General features: G+C 40.3%; 1 pseudogene; it reads left to right on the top strand.

The window, feature by feature from the left end:
* The first annotated feature begins 552 nt into the window (after nt 1-552).
* On the top strand, nt 553-1,488 carry LOC101423389 (olfactory receptor 52E2-like; annotated as a pseudogene).
* Nucleotides 1,489-6,105: the final 4,617 nt, after the last annotated feature.

The following is a 6,105-nucleotide window of genomic DNA, read 5'->3' on the forward strand; positions in this document are numbered from 1 at the left end:
GTCTTTGAAGATTTCCCATGTATTTTAAGTTCTTAAAATCATGATTGTCTCACCTTTACAATAACTCACTCTTATTCGTGTGGATGTGAGTTATAAAATAGATTGTGTGTTTGGGTGAATACCTGTGTGGGGGTGGGAGCTCCATGTATAAGGTATGAGTAAGGTATGATTTATAGTTTCCTTATTTTCCATTCAATTGGTGATGCTGATGGACTGTAACTAATGAAATAGTTAATAAGGAAAAATCTTAGCATACTAAAGTGACAAGGTCACTGTAAATTAACAGAGGGAAGTATGCTAAGAAGGAAAAAGATATTATGTAGAATTCTTATTTTAAACCACTGCATAATTCCTTCCAGAGCCTTTGCATTGAGATGCCACTCCTTTGCAGTGCTCTCTATATAGTACATTTCCAGTTGTGACAATTAAATAGAAAGAGAATGAATACAATTTTATGACTTTCTTATTCCTCTTTAGGTCTTTAAAGCTGTAGGTTGGATCAGCAGACATTTGTAAGGACCATGGACTTATGTATTTTTATTATGAAGCAGGATGTTCCTGCCCAATGACACTCAGTTCCATCCCTCATCCTTCCTACAGCTGGGAATTCCAGGACTGGAAACACATCACCTCTGGATTGACTCTCCCTTTCTGGCTGTGTAAATGATTGCTCTCATAGGAAATTTCACCATTCTCTTAGTGATCTGGGCTGAGAGCAGCCTACACCAGCCCATGTTCTACTTCCTGGCCATGTTGGCCGCCACTGACCTGGACCTCTCCACAGCTACCATCCCTAAGATGCTCGGCATCTTCTGGTTTAGCCTCAGGGAGATCAACTTTGAGGCCTGCCTCACACAGATCTTTTTCATTCACCATTTCACTGACATGGAGTCAGTAGTGCTCTTGGCAATGGCTTATGAGCGCTGTGTGACCATCTGCAACCCACTCCAATACAGCACTGTCCTCACCAACAAAGTCGTGTCTGCGATTGGTCTTGGTGTGTTAGTGAGGTCACTTATCGGTAACATTCCATTTGTATTTCTCATACTGCGGTTGCCTTTCTGTGGGAATCATGTCATCCCCCACACCTATTGTGAGCACATGGGTCTGGCTCGCCTGTCCTGTGCCAATATCAAGATCAATATTATTTATGGGTTATTTGCTATATCTATTCTATTTTTGGACATTATAGCCATTGCTCTTTCTTATGTTCAGATACTCTGTGCTGTGTTCCGTCTTCCTTCCCGTGAAGCCCAACTCAAATCCCTCAACGCATGTGGTTCACATGTTTGTGTAATTCTTGCCTTCTGTACACCAGCCCTCTTTTCATTTATGACACATCGCTTTGGCCAGAATGTCCCCCGCTACGTCCACATACTCCTAGCCAATCTTTATGTCGTGGTGCCACCCATGCTCAACCCCATCATATATAGAGTAAGAACGAAACAGATTTATAACCATGTGAAGAAAATATTTTTACAGAAATAATAAATGGAAAAGGACTAACACCAAATAAATATGGGATGGACCTTTGGGGCAGAGAATTTTCTTGTTATATTAAATAGGTATTAATATGCTGAACAGAAAGGTTTATTCATATGGCTAGCCTCTATAAGTTTTTTTTTTTTAATTTATTTCTCTCCCTTTCCCTCCATTGTCTGCTCTCTGTGTGCATTCGCTGTGTTTTCTTCTGCATTCACCCGCATTATCCAGACACAGAGACCTGCGTCTCCCTTTCGTTGCATCATCCTGCTGTGCCAGTTCTCCGTGTGCGTGGCTCCACTCCTGGAGAGCTAAGCTTTTTTCGCATGCAGTGGCTCTCCCTGCAGGGTACCCTCCCCGTGTGTGGAACACCCCTTTGTGGGGGGCGCCCTTGCATGTCACGGCACTCCCTGCTAATGGCAGCACCATGCGTGGGTCAGCCCACCACATGGGGATCAAACCATGGAACCTCCACATGGCAAACAGAAACTCCACCACTTGAGCCACATCCGCTTCCCATCATCCATAAGTAATTTTTTCCATTTTTTCCCTTTATGCCTTTTAATGTTACGTTAATAAAATATGAGGTTCCCATATACCCCCCATCCCCCTCACCCTAGTCCTCTCATATCAATAACCTCTCATAATCAGGGGCATTCATTGCATTTGGAGAATACATTTTTGAGCACTGCTGCTCCACATGGATAATGGTTTACGTTATAGTTTGCACTTTCCCCCAGTCCACCCAATGGGCCATGGCAGAACATACAATGTCCAGCAACTGTCCCTGCAGTACCACCCAGGACAACTCCAAGTCCTGAAAATGCCCCCATATCATATCTCTTCTTCCTTCTCTCTACCCTCAGCAGTTACCATGGCCACTTTCTCCACATCAATTTTCTTCCACTACTAATCACAATAGTTCCATAATAGAATATCTGTAAGTCCACTCTAATCCATACTCTATTCCTTCATCCTGTGGACCCTAAGATGGTTATGTCCACTTCACTTCTATATCGAGAGGGGGCTTAGATCCACATGGATGATGGATGCAATTATCCTGCTTGCAGTTGTAGGCACTCTTGGCTCCCTGGTGTGACGGTTGACTTTCTTCACCTCCCTGTTAGCTGGCCGAGGTAAGGCCAATAAACCAGAGGGTAGGAGTTACAAGTCAAGGCCCAGGGCCTGGCTATCATATGGGCAGTCCAGAGATTCAGGTCTTCTGAATATGCACAAGGTATACCCACATCCTGGGGAGGACAGATGTTCTCAAATAGAGGGAATTGGTGGCTCCCAATGGGTTAGGGCAGTTGAGCATGTCAAACCTCAACATTGTTGCAAGTATCTCTGAATGTAGTCCTTCAAGCAGTGAAGATTGATTGTCACTGTGGGCCCTGAGGGGACGGGGAAAGAATTATTGAATAGATGGAATCAGTGTAACTGTGGGGCATTGGAAGTGTTCCACATGCAAAGATGGATATAGGACATGTTAAATTTGCCAAAAATGTATAAAAGTCTGTAGGCTAAAACATAAACCATAATTTAAAACATAAGATAACTAAAAATTTAGAAAACTGTATAGTCTAAAATATAAACCATAATGTAAACCAAAGGGTAACCACGTTTGAAAGCTATTGTTGTAATATCTATACATAAGCTGCAGCAAATATATTATGAACATGTAAAAAGATCATTGCTGGGAAAGGGACAAAGTGTTTGGTGTTGGATATGTGGGAGTACCATATATTGTATATATGAATTACTGTGACCTAAAACTTTTGTGAAGATAAACTTAATAATTAGAAAACATAAAGAAAAAGAAAGGATGTAGACACTGAGGAAGAAATGGAAGAAATTGCCTTGCCACTGTACATAGAGGGCAGCACTTATTGCAGTGTGAAAGGCAAAACATCAAAAACAAACCTTTTCATTTTTTCATTTTTACTTTATTTAATTTTTCTAAATTAGCATGTATTCTATATCTAACCTTTAAACCCATCGCTATATTCCATTTTACTAATAATGGAATCTGGCAATACATTAGGTTTCATTTTTGAAGAAGTTTTGGACCACAGAGATGTTCAACTATGGCAGAGGAGGAATACTGGTGTGGGGTGTTATTGATAGGGGGCACACGGTTTGGAGGGAGTTCTTCAGGGCATGTATACAGGGTACATAAAAATGTTTGGATATTTCCATAGTGGTTACAGTTAAAAACGACAACTGAGGGAGTGTTTAGTTCCTAGCCAGGGGAGCTCTATCACATTCCCCAATGTCCCCAATGGAACAGCAACAATCCCCCAAGTCCAATGGCTAAGACCAATAAAGAAGGATGGTCCAACAATGAGCCCTTGATCCTGACGACTGTGCTTATAAGAACTAGTCCTAGAGCTGCAGGATGCCTAAGAGTTACCTCCTGAGAGCCTCCATGTTGCTCAAACATGACCACTTTCTAAGCCAATCTCAGCATGTAAATGCATTACCTTCCCATCAGCATGGGCCATGACCCCCACGGATGAGCTTTCTTGGTACCGAGGAATTACTTCCAAGTACCAGCTGATGATGTAACTAGAAAAAGACCTTGAATAAAAGGATTAGTTCAGACCAGCAGACTATCCCAGACTACATGTAATAACAGGTGTTAACAGCTGCTTTTTGACCTTGAATAAAAGGGGAAAATGGAAAGGACAAGTGAGTTCATAGGGCTATAAGTCCCCAAAAAATATTTGGGAGGTCATCAGAGGGGTCACGCTTATGCATGCCTCAGCAGGGTCCCAGAGAACAGCCAAAGTAGATACAAGCCCAGGTATTGGTTCTACTGAGGGCTACAGAGACCCACAGGTTCTATGGTTATGGTAGATGGAATTCAGTGCCATGTCAGTTGGCCCGATTTTGGAGTTTTTATTCCTGAGTGTGATGGAGTTGGACTCAGATGTGGTCTTTGTACACAAGCCTCTCCTGTTACTTTTATTGGACCTGTGGCTGGAGCTGGGGTTGGTGTATACTCAGGAGACCAGAATCCATAAGTATTTTAGTGTGTCCAGGGAGTGAAATCAGCAGCTTTATTTTCCAACTCACATAGTAAGTCAGAGCCCTGTGGAGCCCTTAAATATGATTTTTAATAGCTGATATCAATAAATTTATATAGAATTTAGTGCTGTCATATTATTTTGTGCATTTGCCAACCTATCTCATTCATATGGATATTTCACATTTTCTTCTCTCCACCACCAAGTCTCCCATGTTATGTTTCTTTCTACTTACCTTGCATCTTGTCCCCACTCTCACTTTCTTTCTCTCGCTCGCTCCCTCTGAACATTTATTTTAATAAAGCTTACTCACTTGCTAAGAGTTACACAGACAGAACAGTGGAAATGAGATTTAAGTCTAAGTTCATTATCTCCGAAATCTGTAATATCATCCGCTATATTTTTTATTTTGAGACTGAAACACAATACATTCATAGAGATTAACTGATCATTCACTTTTACTTCCAGTGTCAACTCTAGATGCAAATAACAGTGGACCAGCAATAAGAGTTTCATTTTGGTTGCAGTTAAATCACAACTCATGAGAGAGGGAGTAGTTGAAGAGAACTTCAATTTGAACTCATACATGAAAGGAAAGTCTGGTGGACAATAGGGAATTTACACTTTTAAGGTAGACTATCAGGTATTTTTAAAGAGAGGGTCTTTTTAATAAGCTTGAGAAGAAGTAATTTAATTATTCCAGATATATATATATATAAAGTAAGTCCCATAAAGTATTGGCTTCTAGTTTATTTAGCAATCCATAAGGGAAGCATTTTTTGGAACTAATGTGGTACATATTTCATAATATCTTCAAAGTTCGTAAGGCAAGTACTGTTTGTAAAATGGATGAAATGTTTTATCTTATTTGATAGTCATGATGCTATAATAAATTGTTGGTGAAGACTAATGTATGGATGTGGGAGATACTCATACAAGATACATAATTTCAAAAATCTTCATTGTCACAAAATCACATAAAATGAAGATGCAAATTTCATACAATAAGAGATTCTGCACAATTCACGTGAAATAGCATGGTTTGGTAGTATTAATTTTGTATCTCGCAGGTCTTAGGTGACAATGTGATTTGGGGAGGCAGTGATGGAGATGTCCACCTCTACATTAGTCCCTTTATCTCCGGTGCAAGTTATGTGGTTTTATCCAGGATACCCTGAGATGTTAGTCCTAGCTTAGCCTGGGGATTCGAATTGACCTTTTTCAGACAGGACCCTGAGTGTCTAAGTACTGCCAGTATTAAATGTCCTTTCTTTGAGTAGATATCCTAGAGTTCTCTAGCCCATTCCTTTTAATAGGTGTTTCCTATTCCAAGGGAGATGAAGTGAAATGATGATGAGAGAATACCATTTGGCTCACAGTGAAGAAGCAGGCTTTAACTGAAGTGTCCAATATAATCTATCTCACTTCTGTGAAAAGGTTTCTTGACTGAAAAAGAGCTATGCTATACCATGGTGGGACACTTACATTTTAAAAATAAATATCTACAGAATGAACATGAATTTTGTGGAATAAATTAATCTCTGCTCTTGGTGAGAATTGTGTGTTAAAGCATGTTTTTTCAAATTAACAAAAA

This window comes from Dasypus novemcinctus, chromosome 10 (genome assembly GCF_030445035.2).
Source record: "Dasypus novemcinctus isolate mDasNov1 chromosome 10, mDasNov1.1.hap2, whole genome shotgun sequence".
NCBI classification, from domain to species: Eukaryota; Metazoa; Chordata; class Mammalia; order Cingulata; family Dasypodidae; genus Dasypus; species Dasypus novemcinctus.